The 13,428-nt window shown below is 50.3% G+C and overlaps 1 pseudogene; it reads right to left on the minus strand.

Annotated features, from left to right (window-relative positions):
* Nucleotides 1-9,766: 9,766 nt before the first annotated feature.
* Nucleotides 9,767-11,917, minus strand: LOC119328023 (annotated as a pseudogene).
* Nucleotides 11,918-13,428: the final 1,511 nt, after the last annotated feature.

A 13,428-nucleotide genomic window follows, 5' to 3' on the forward strand; every position in this document is an offset into this window, starting at 1 on the left:
TACATTGATAAGATGCATTAAACTGAGACTACATTGTTCAGTTAACTCAGAAACAAATCAAATGAGAGCATATGCGTGCAGAACTGTGCTCATCAACCAATGGAGCAAATTCCCTACACCTTTTTTGTGTGGAAATCCCACCCTTTCCCTTCAGAAAATACATACCCAAGGAAGAGAATAATCTAATAGTTGGGTCGCATGATAGGACTCACGCATAAATATAGCATTTGCCAATGTGTGTCAGAGGTGCCTACAAAAATAGTCGGCCAAAGCAATTCAAGAGTAGCGCGGAAACATACAGAGAGGTTGATGATTCTATAATAGACTGAAGTCCAGGAGCTGTGAGATTGTTCTTGAGGAGATGCCTTTTGACTTGCGATCTCTGACGGACGATGTGATCTCTTCGTTTGTTTCAAAGTTAAGAGAGAATGCATAGAGAGATTCTTGGAGATTCGATTGATACTAACAAATTTAGTGGGCAACGCAGTCGAAGAAAGCAGCCCGATATATGTTTTGTCAAGACTAAAATGTTTACTGTTTATATACAACATCAAATGGTTAGTGATTTTTTTAATTATAGTGAGCTTGCATGTACAGTTGTGTGATGTAGAATACATCAGGTGGTAATTAGTTTTTTTTAGGGAACAGATAGTAATTAGTTGATTTCACTACTTAGCTTGAATTCTGCCATTAACATATCTCCTCTTAATACTATTTTGTCTTTCTCAATGGAGTGGAGTATTACTTATAATTAATATTATATCAGTGCTTTGATTCAGATTGTTGAAATTTAGCTTCTCTAATGCCAATATAATTGACATGTTGCCAAACCTAGCATGCTTTCACGCAGACACCCAGCCAATAATATTTCTTCCATTAGACCAGGCATACTACGATTCGGCACCAGTACTTACTTACACACTCCGAATATATTATCTATTGTTACACTTTCCTTAAACAAACGAGTGCTTTCATAAATAGGTCATTTTCCTTCTATCTTCCTCGGTATATCTGCAAGAAGGCATCTATGTTCCACATACGCTACATCTTTTTTTTTAAAAGGAGGATGACCCCAGCCTCTGCATCTAGGCGATGCATACGGCCACTTTATTAATTATTTTCACAAAACCTTACAAAGTAATATCACGGTAAGACTAAAGCCGCCGTCTAAGCAACAAACTGTCGCTACACGGCTACACCTATCCAGTTGATGAAGGAGCGCAGATAGCCTATGCCTAATACCAAACAGACATCGCAGCCAAACCTAACATCTAAGACCTGAGGACCCATCCAGGATGCCTGCCCGGCATGGGTCTCGCCGGTCCGGCGTGCTCTCAGAGGCCGCCGCCGCCAATTGCCACTGCTCCATCTTCAGAACTGTACTGATGGATCAACCTTGCTTGGTCTAGCTATCGTCGACGTCACCACGGCGCCCAACGACACCTCCTTGCGCGCAAACAGCTGTGCACGTCGCGGTCGCCACTGATACACCTCAGCACCATGCTGCCAAGTACCACCAGCCGACACAGCTTGAAGTCTTTGGAAAATCTGTCGTGCGTAGCACCTGCCGACCAGGCATGACAAAGCGTAGCACCTGTCGGTCAGGCATGACTTGACATCTCCACCGAAGCTCCGTGCAAGACGAAGCCGCTCCACCTCCTGCCTTTGACTTCCAGCGCTGCTCCACAAACGATGCTCCCAAGAGAGAAACGACACCGCAGTGTCGCCATCGTCCGATCTGGAACACCAGATCCTAGGGTTTCCCCTAGAGCAGCACGAGTGGGTCGACAGTAGTTAAACGACGATGCCTCCATCAAGGTAACGGCGTAGAACGCTGCCATCGCCTGCCAACGGCTCGGTTTTCACCGGCAACCATGTCTCCCCAACTCGCAGCCGGGACTAGATGATGGATCTCGAGATCCGATCACCAAGCCTCTGGCCGGCCATCTCTGACGAAGAAGATGACCACCACCATTGGCCAGCGAGACGACGCGAGATGAAGTAGGGCGCTGCCAGCGTGCATCCTAGCCAGCACCACCGACGCTCGTCCCGTCCCGGTCCATGCCTCCTGGCCGAGGGCAACGGCAAGCGCTGCCACGACGAGGACGCGGACCGGAAGCCCAGATCCGGCCCACCCGCGCGCCGCCACGTGGTCACCACCAAGCGCCGTTCAAGGGCAGCCCCGCCGCCATGAGGGACGCCGCCCCACGGGCAGCAGGCGCCAGCCACCGGCGGAACACCGCCGCGCGCCACCGGCCGCCGCAAGATCCGCGGGAGAACGACGAGGACGCCCCGCCGCCACCTTCCCTGGGGACCACGAGGGCTTCGCCGATGTCCCCTCCGGCGGCGACGAAGCGGGAGAGGAGTGGCTGGCGACGCGGTTAGGTTTTTGCTGACGCTACATCTACAATTACTAAAACACACTGGTTAGCATCACTTTCAAAGCATAACAAAAAAACAAGAACTTACACAACCCACAGGTAAGATTATGTAATCTTCATCTTTTTTCAAGTCATAGGTAAGACTAGCAAACATGTCCGTGCGTTGCATCGGGGAAAAAAATGGTATGCCCCTAGTCCAGTAAACATTGCTCAAGACCACTACATGCCTGTGAGGGTCATGGACGTGAGGATCGCGGTGAGGGCAAGGTCCCGTTGAAGAGGAGTGTTGTTGTGCGTGGAAAATATGGTGGAGGCCGTGCATAGCCCTAGCTGCCGGCTCAACATCCCCGCTCACCTCCGTGTGGCTTTCGCCCTGCTAACGACGCCTCCTCGGTTCAGTACCCTTCTTCGACCGTAACAGCCACGTGTGGCCCACACCTGTCTTTTCTTCCTTCTCCTTCTAGTAACTTCCACTTTATAGATAAATTGATGGCATCCGCCTCTATCCCCAAATCCACATGTTTCACTTTGCTCCAGAATTTTGCAATGCATGGACATAGGGATTTGCCCCAAAGCAAAACAACACAACAATTCAAATCAAACGTGGGCACATGTAAAATGAGGAGAATTTAATACCTTGGAAAATGCATTAAAATGATAATGTTGAAGTAAATGCCCTTCAAAGCTTCTAAAAAGCCTCAATGTAATTTAAAATAATTCTGGATGGACTACCTTTTAAATAGGATTTCTTAACAATAAATGCAATTAAATTGCAGATCAAAGACCTACTAAAATGAGACACTTTCACTTTATGGAACATCATATATTTAGACTACTCTTATAAAATTATAACAGGCGGTACTGTAAAATTTCAATAAATTTTGGAAAATCAAATAATATATATACATATAGTTTAAACCTCCACTTGAATTTAAATCAAGTTTGTATTTTCAATGGGAAGATACAAACTAAGTGTACTATGTAAATATATTTTTCAGATCTGTAATAATCCTTCTAAGCCTCATGAAATTTGCAATTCTTTTGAGATAATTGTATCTTTAAACAATTCAAAAGTTGTTTGATTTAAAAAAAAAGACACCGGAAAAGGATATACAAAGGAAAAGTAAAGAAACCTGGGCTTATGTTATTGGTATTTAGCCTAGCCTTGCGTAGCAGCTAGCCCAGCAGAGCTCATCCCTGAACCGGCTGTAGCTGCAGGGCGAGCACAACATGTTAGAATAAATCTGAGGCATACTATTGATCATCCAAGGACCAAGCAATCACACGAGCACGACACCAAGATTTGTTAACGAGATTCACCGATATGGTTACATCCCCGGGGCTTGATTACGGGTGCTCCTCTCCATGACACCGCTACAATACCGCACCCGGTCGCCCTGGACACCGGCACATGCCGCCGGCTTCACCTGCGTTCCGGTGCTATTATGTTGGCATAGGTTACATCGTGTGTCTACCCCCGCTATATATGAGAGGCCTAGGATACAAGTGTCCTATTAGGACACAACTCCACATCCTATGTAAACACAATACAACTCCTAGTCCAACTGTAACCTACCTTGTACACTATATTCGACACAACTCTAACAAACTCCACCTTGACGAATATTCTTCACCACTTTGAATTCGTCAATGCGTCAAACTTCCATGTACATTGGACCTGAGCTTATCCCATGAGTACCGCTGCTACTCCAAAGACTCCATATGACTCCACCTGCAACTTGTAGTCCCTTCTTTCTTGACCACTGTCAACACTCGAGCAAAATTAAGTTCTTTGTTACTCTTGTTTGTGCTCCCAACTTCCAGAGTATCAGTCCAACGTCATCACACACCGATCATTGACCTGCGTGAAAGTGAACAACTCACATATTTGATGTCACACATAAGAGTTACCTGAACTCAACATTATCGCTCCTTTCTTGACCGTCTGTCTGAAACTTGAAGGAATTTCACCGTTGCTTGTAGTCATCCTGAGTCAAATTCGCAGTTGTCTCACCACATGTATGACCACCAGAGCCCTGACCCGTCTCCATGTCCGTGCATACCGCATGCCTCGCCGCTATTACCACGTCGAGCCTCCGCTGTCCCGGTCGAGTCTCAAGGGTCGCAAACCCACACCACTCAACACCCACTGCAGAGTATCATCGATCATCACTGACCGATGAAGAGTTTCATGCTTTCATCAGACCACTGGGCTCCAGTCCAAACTGCATGTCACTCGCTTTTCCCAGCTGAATAGGCTTCGACTCTCTGTCGACTTACGCCGTAGCCCCTCAATCCAGCTCCACCTTCAACATGACTCCATGGCAGATGATCAGTCCACCCCTCGCGTCCCGTCGACTTCAAGCTCACATGCGTACGCCATCTTGAATCAACCGCACGCCATAGTCTTGTCGAAGCCACACAAGCCTCGGGCCTGCACCACGTGTTTCCACGCCCAGAAGTCGGTCACCATCAGCATCACGCTCCTATATCATCAGCGTCAATTCCACCACCGTCTTCTGTATCAACCGACTCACGTCGATCTGTCAGACTATCTAGTCCGACCAAGCCGAACTTGTTCGGCTATATGACACGCTCGAGGCCCCCAAATCATCTTCCGCGAATTTCCATCCATCACACATAATTCCATCTTAGCTGGCATGACTTCCGGCAACGTCCTCAAGCATCCCTGTAGTGCCAACAAATCTTCCACCATTGTCTGCCATAAACCAAGGTTTTCAGTTCCGTGAACTTCTCCACCTCAAACCTGACATCCGTTGACGCCATGGTTCTTCGTACAGCTGACCGTGTGAAAAATTATCTGAGCTCTCCTTATAAGATGTCCAAGTACACAAGCAAAACCTGACGTGGTACACCCTCATGTACTAATAGCAAAATCCAAAACAAGGATTCCTTTTGACCTTCACGTGATTGCTCTTCTTTGGCTGAAACCCCGACGTTAGCTATGCTTTGTCCTGCCTTTTGATGGATAAGTATCAATGAATTTACTTGTTGCCGATTCGATCTGCCTATGTCCGTGTCGTAGGTGGACTCGGTCCTCTTTTTTTCCAAAGCAAATCTCAGATGTGTGTACGTACGCCTCACACGCACACGACCTCGGCCACAGCCCCGCCACGCCCGTCATGGGCCTGGCTCGCTAGTGACCAGCGCATGCGTCGCGCCTGCTGCTCACACGCATTACGCCGCCGCCGAGTCGATGTTCCATATGTGCCGCCTCAGACGCTCGCCCAATTGATCCACAATCGCCGCACGTCTCGCCTGCTGCGGCCAAGCAACACGCCTCTCTCTGATTGGCTTTTTTGAGAAGGTCACAACCGTCGAGCACATCTGCTTCTTAGATCGCTCCTCGCAGAACTATCAACGACGTCTCGCCGCTTTTCTTCCGCTCCAACTGCAATCAATCCTGCAGATCTCCAAAGATACCTTCCATCTCCTCTAGATCAACAATCTACGGCCTTCGAATAATCTAGCTCATAATACCATTTTGTTAGAATAAATCCGAGGCATACTGTTGATCATCCAAGGACCAAGCAATCACACGAGCACGACACCGAGATTTGTTAACGAGGTTTACCGATATGGTTACATCCCCGGGGCTTTGACTATGGGCGCTCCTCCCCATGACACCGCTACAATACCGCACCCAGTCGCCCTGCACACCGGCACATGCCGCCGGCTTCCCCTGCGTTCCGGTGCTATTATGTTGGCATAGGTTACATCGTGTGTCTACCCCCGCTATATATGAGAGGCCTAGGATACAAGTGTCCTATTAGGACACAACTCCACATCCTATGTAAACACAATACAACTCCTAGTCCAACTGTAACCTACCTTGTACACTATATTCGACACAACTCTAACAAACTCCACCTTGACGAATATTCTCCACCACTTTGAATTCGTCAATGCGTCAAACTTCCATGTACATTGGACCTGAGCTTATCCCATGAGTACCGCTGCTACTCCAAAGACTCCATATGACTCCACCTGCAACTTGTAGTCCCTTCTTTCTTGACCACTGTCAACACTCGAGCAAAATTAAGTTCTTTGTTACTCTTGTTTGTGCTCCCAACTTCCAGAGTATCAGTCCAACGTCATCACACACCGATCACTGACCTGCGTGAAAGTGAACAACTCACATATTGGATGTCACACATAAGAGTTACCTGAACTCAACATCATCGCTCCTTTCTTGACCGTCTGTCTGAAACTTGAAGGAATTTCACCGTTGCTTGTAGTCATCCTGAGTCAAATTCGCAGTTGTCTCACCACATGTATGACCACCAGAGCCCTGACCCGTCTCCATGTCCGTGCATACCGCATGCCTCGCCGCTATTACCACGTCGAGCCTCCGCTGTCCCGGTCGAGTCTCAAGGGTCGCAAACCCACACCACTCAACACCCACTGCAGAGTATCATCGATCATCACCGACCGATGACGAGTTTCATGCTTCCATCAGACCACTGGGCTCCAGTCCAAACTGCATGTCACTCGCTTTTCCCAGCTGAATAGGCTTCGACTCTTTGTCGACTTACGCCGTAGCCCCTCAATCCAGCTCCACCTTCAACATGACTCCATGGCAGATGATCAGTCCACCCCTCGCGTCCCGTCGACTTCAAGCTCACATGCGTACGCCATCTTGAATCAACCGCACGCCATAGTCTTGTCGAAGCCACACAAGCCTCGGGCCTGCACCACGTGTTTCCACGCCCAAAAGTCGGTCACCATCAGCATCACGCTCCTATATCATCAGCGCCAATTCCACCACCGTCTTCTGTATCAACCGACTCACGTCGATCTGTCAGACTATCTAGTCCGACCAAGCCGAACTTGTTCGGCTATATGACACGCTCGAGGCTCCCAAATCATCTTCCGCGAATTTCCATCCATCACACATAATTCCATCTTAGCTGGCATGACTTCCGACAACGTCCTCAAGCATCCCTGTAGTGCCAACAAATCTTCCACCATTGTCTGCCATAAACCAAGGTTTTCAGTTCCGTGAACTTCTCCACCTCAAACCTAACATCCGTTGACGCCATGGTTCTTCGTACAGCTAACCGTGTGAAAAATTATCTGAGCTCTCCTTATATGATGTCCAAGTACACAAGCAAAACCTGACGTGGTACACCCTCATGTACTAATAGCAAAATCCAAAACAAGGATTCCTTTTGACCTTCACGTGATTGCTCTTCTTTGGCTCAAACTCCGACGCTAGCTATGCTTTGTCCTGCCTTTTGATGGATAAGTATCAGTGAATTTACTTGTTGCCGATTCGATATGCCTATGTCCGTGTCGTAGGTGGACTTGGTCCTCTTTTTTTCCAAAGCAAATCTCAGATGTGTGTACGTACGCCTCGCACGCACACGGCCTCGGCCACAGCCCCGCCACGCCCGTCATGGGCCTGGCTCGCTAGTGACCAGCGCATGCGTCGCGCCTGCTGCTCACACGCATTACGCCGCCGCCGAGTCGATGTTCCATATGCGCCGCCTCAGACGCTCGCCCAATTGATCCACAATCGCCGCACGTCTCGCGTGCTGCGGCCAAGCAACACGCCTCTCTCTGATTGGCTTTTTTGAGAAGGTCACAACCGTCAAGCACATCTGCTTCTTAGATCGCTCCTCGCAGAACTATCAACGACGTCTCGCCGCTTTTCTTCCGCTCCAACTGCAATCAATCCTGCAGATCTCCAAAGATACCTTCCATCTCCTCTAGATCAACAATCTACGACCTTCGAATAATCTAGCTCATAATACCATTTGTTAGAATAAATCCGAGGCATACTGTTGATCATCCAAGGACCAAGCAATCACACGAGCACGACACCGAGATTTGTTAACGAGGTTTACCGATATGGTTACATCCCCGGGGCTTGACTATGGGCGCTCCTCCCCATGACACCGCTACAATACCGCACCCGGTCGCCCTGGACACCGGCACATGCCGCCGGCTTCCCCTGCATTCCGGTGCTATTATGTTGGCATATGTTACATCGTGTGTCTACCCCCGCTATATATGAAAGGCCTAGGATACAAGTGTCCTATTAGGACACAACTCCACATCTTATGTAAACACAATACAATTCCTAGTCCAACTGTAATCTACCTTGTACACTATATTCGACACAACTCTAACACAACATCTTCTTCCTTACGCAGCTGCTCCTCCAAACCAATCTCTCTCTCTCTCTCCCAGCCTTTCCGTGCTATATTTGTCTCCTAATCTTTCTCCATCGTCCCGTGACGGTCTCCCGTTCTCGAGCCATCTTCTCCGCGACAGTGTGCACCGCTGTCCATGGCCTCTGCCTCGTATCTGCACTCCTCGTCCTTTGCTGTTGTTTATACTATTCTGTTCATTGTGATCTCCTCTTTCTGTCCCCTCTCTTTCCAAGTCACTGGTGCTCTTGCTATCCAATTCTCCCGGTTGCTGGACATGTGTAGATGGGAACCATCCAGGATGAGCCGCAGGTGGAGAAGAGGATCTTGGTAATATGTAATCCGTCATGTGCTTGTCTAGCAGAGGTAATCCCCACAAAACAAAACAAAACAAAGAGGTTAGTCAATCCCGGGGCCACCAGCAGCACCTCGTCGAGCGAGCAGAAGCCTTGCGTCTCCACCATGGTGGCTATGGCGGGCTAGAGTGGATCGAGGCTAGGAGAGCGGGTGGATCACGAGGGGATCGCTGGACGATCGCTTCTGTCGATGGCCGACGGGATCGAGGTGGTGGTGATGGGATTGCTGGACCTCGCCTAGGAAAGCGACGGCATTTGTCTACTTTTAAAGCATCTTGTCAGACATTAGTTTCCTCAATTGTGATAACTCGTCTGATAATATAAGAGTACCTTCCTTTTATGTCAAACAACATTGGCTAGATCAACTGGTTTGTGTGTGCGTGATGGTGACCAAGGTTCGAGAGTTCCCATCCAACACAATTTCATTTTCTTTTTTTTTAAGCTTCAATGCAACGCAAACCAGAAATTGGAAAAAAAAAATTAACGTATACGTAAAAAAGAGGACATACCACGACGGACCAAAGACGAAAAAGGGTGGAGAAACAATTCTCCCTTTAATATTAGGTAGAGAAAAGTTCCCCACGTCTGAACAAAAGCACCCAACTAACCCTATTTAAATTCACCAACCTTACTATATATACACGAGAACACAACGGCATGGCATGTAATGTAACAATCCGGACTGAAATCTAGATACCGGGCACAGCTCAGCCCACCTATCTGAACTTGGCACAACATGTGAGCCCAAACTGATCAAAACATCAAGTAAACCTGGACTTATGTTTCTAAAAAAAGTAGACATGAACTTGTTGCAAAAGTAAACATGGACTTGGATCAGCTACATCACCACAAAATGCCAAGACCACATCAAGAACTGATGTACTGACAACCACTAAATCACTTTGATTTCTGTAGCAAAGGAATCACTTCAATACAAATTTGCAATGAATTTGTAGCTGCACAGGGATTTGAGAAAAAACCTAGAGCTCTAGCAATAATCTTGTGCTATGATAACAAAAAGCCTTTCATAGATGAAAAAACTGGGAGGAGACCCTTGGTCGTTTGGAGGCTCCCATGAGCTCCACCCATGACGGCAATGGCCGAGGAACTGCCACGTTCATCGACCTGTACAGCCTCCTCAGCTTCGCATTCAAAACCTTCGATGACCCGACTCCAGCAGTATCTGCTCTGTCAGTGTCAGGGCCTTCAGATCTGTTGCTAATGTCGGATAGAACAGTGCGATCCTCAGAAAGCAGTTCTTCTGTTGCTTCTACTTTAGCTTGTACTGTCTCAGCGGTGAATTTGATACTCTCCCTGGGCTTGCAAATTTCCAAGAACTTGGCTCTTGCAGTTGAACTCTCTTCTTTCACCTCGAATCTAGATAACCTGATTTGTTCTGCACCCTCATTGCATTTCACATCCTTGGCAAGTTCAGCACAGCCGTCCCTACTCGAGCTGTGCTCACGCACTTCACCGTGAGTAATGTCGATTACTTGAATGCCGTCGATGGATTCACAGTCCTGCAACTCGGGTTCTATTGCTGAACCATGAAGCTCGTTTGTTACAGCTTGAGTTAAATCAATCATGTGGGCAGTGCCCTTGTCAGATTTGAAGTCCTTCCATAGCTCGAAGGATTTTGCATTTGAATTCTGCAATTCCTCCTCCAATTTGGCCTCCTCGGCCACTTGAACACTCTCATACTCGTCTTTCCACAGTTCACAGTCCTGAGGTAATCCAAACCTTGCTCTGCCAAACAATGTCACAGGCTGCGCCACTTCAATTGCAAAATCTTGTAACACTGGTTCTTCATCTTGTAATACCTGGCTGCAAACAGCAGACCAAGTGTCTTCTGACTCTTGTTCCTCACTCTGCTTGATGGCTTCTACGGTGGTTATCGCCGCCCGCGGTGAGCCTGTGACAGTAGGATTTCCATGAGGTATTCTGAGCAACTTCCAGATGGGGTCCTCAGGGCTTGGAGGAATCGCAGGGCCTGCTCCAGCTCCTCGCGAGACGAATGCATCGTCAAGCACACGTGCCACACCCCGAATTCATCCCGCATGGGCTCCGTCAGCGCCGGCTTCTGCTTCAGCGACGCCTCTGGTGCCGCATAGTGCGCGTACCACTGGGTAGAAGGCCCTGATGATGAGGGGCTCACGCTGCTGCCTCGCCCGTGCTAATGCAAGCATCTCCGTTGCCCGCTCCGACAACCGGGGGAATTCGATCACCTGAAAGCGAGAGGACGCGTCCTCGGTGAGGATTTCCGGTGCGACGAGCGAGAGGGTGTGGTAGCACTCTGAATTCTTGTCCCTGTCGACGTATATCTTCGACCCGAACGCCCTGGACACCTCGATCAGTATGTCCTCCTGTCCCAGCATGTCGGACACGAGATATACCGTCGGCGCATTCGGGTGCTTCCAGATGCAATTGATCACCTGAAAAATGCAATGTGATGAGACACACAGGTTCAGTTGCTGGTCTAATTTACTGTTGAATCAGCACACATACCTGACGTATGGAGGCCTCCTTGGCCGGGAATTGCAGCGGGCACTTGGCAAACGTGCAGTCCAGGAAGAGGTAGTCAATGCGGCACGACGGCGGTGGCTGACTTGCTCCTGGTGCCTCCGCGGCGATGTACCTGAACCGCAGGCCCTGAATGCAGTCAGAAGTGAGGCGGCAGTCGCCGGTGTGCAGGACGTTGCCGAAGGCGCCCTCGAACAGAAACATCACCGCCCCTGCGAGCAGGGGAAGGATTTAGAATCGGCCTCGGTGGGGTACTAATGAGGGGATTAGCGAGAATGGGAAGAGGACGGAGTTGGCGGACTGACCAGGGCAGTGGTTGGCGTCGAAGGCGGTGACGGTGAAGTCGCCGTCGGGATCCGGGACGAGCACCGGCGCCCCGAGCTCCATCTCCACGAACGCGTCCGACCCAAGCTTTGAGATGGCAAATTCTTTTTCCATGAAACGGGAATGGGGATGGGATGAAAATAAATGAAGGGCAGCGAGAGATGCGGTGCAGGCTGGCGTTTACCCTGAGGGAAGATGTGGCGGTGTCGGGGAAACTGAACCACGAACACCTATGGGGCCGGCGGACCGAGCCCCTTCGGTTTAGCGGGGGCGGAGATCACACGAAGAGCAGATCGACGCGAAGCACACGAGCAGTTTACCCAGCTTCGGAGCTCTCCTCAGAGATAACACTCCTACTGCTGCTTGTTTGATTATCTGGTGTTCTTGCTCCAGAGAGAGAGCGTAGTGTTTTTCTGGGTTCCGAACCAGTCGAACCTCGCGAACCTGGCGAACGTGTTGAACCCTTCGAACCGAACCTCCTCTACGTTGCGCATGGGCCTCCTTTTATACGCTAAAGGGGTCTCCGACAGGTGGCAACGCAGAGAAGGGTACAAATGTAAAAAGTGAGGTGGTTGCTACAGTTACTTGTACAGTGCACCCTACCTAACCCTGACGGCAGGGGACAAGGGCATTAAATGTCCGTCTGAGTCGCCCAAACAGTGCAAAAAAGGATCGTTAGGGGCGCCACCGTTCGCCACGATGGCGATCTTGTCAGCTTCGCATGCCACTGCGCACCGCTGGCTGCACAGCCTCCCGCCACGCGTGCCTGGAGAGGCCCCCAGAGCGACACGTTGGTGGATGCGCTGGAGCGTGGGCACAGAGTGGCCGCCTGCCGCGGCAAGCGCCTTGCCGCTGCTGTTATCTTGTTGGGTCCGGAAGCTTGTCGCTCACCGGGCCTCGAGGTATCTTGGTTGGTCTTCCCGGCAAGCTCCTCTTGCCGGGGCCTTGTTGCCTTGCCGGAGCGCGTGGCGCGTCGCGGCAAGTTCCTTGGAGTGCCTTGGTTGGCCTTCCCAGCAAGCTCCTCTTGCCGGGGCCTTGTCTCCTGAGCTTAAATATTTTGTTCTTGAATGGCTCCAAGGGAACCACGGAGGATCTTGGCGTTCTCCCGACAAGCCTTGCCGCGGGGTGCTGCAACTGCCCGTGCACAAGTTCGGGGTACTAGGGTTCCCCTATTCTAGTACACCGACAGAAGCCCCCGGGCCTGGGCCAGACACGGCGCCGAGCGCTGTTGGGCCAGGCCCAAGACAGGGCACGGGCACACGCGGACTGGGCCATGCCGAATCTCGCTCCGTATCCACCGCGCTCTCCCCTAACGGCACGCGTTGAATGCGGCGTCGTGGGAGAGATCGTGGGTGGTTCTTTATTCGGAAGGGTGAAACGTCCGCCCCGTCCCTCTTTATAAGCAGAGGAAACAGGGGCAGTTCGTTCCCCCTCGCTGGTTGCTACTACTCCATCTTCACGAACCTCCGTCGCTCCCCCCCCCCTTCTTCTCAAAGCCGAGAGAGCAGCGCTCCGCCCCCCATTGCCACCAGCATCACCAACGCCGTCGACCTCCCCCACCACCTCCGCCATGGCTCCGAAAGCCGACAAGGGAAAGGGCGTGAAGTCGGCCGAGGCGCAGCGGCTCGCGGCGCTGTGGAAGGAGCGGGCGATCTTCTCCCCCCAGCTCGG

The sequence above is a fragment of the Triticum dicoccoides genome, chromosome 7A (genome assembly GCF_002162155.2).
Source record: "Triticum dicoccoides isolate Atlit2015 ecotype Zavitan chromosome 7A, WEW_v2.0, whole genome shotgun sequence".
NCBI lineage: Eukaryota > Viridiplantae > Streptophyta > Magnoliopsida > Poales > Poaceae > Triticum > Triticum dicoccoides.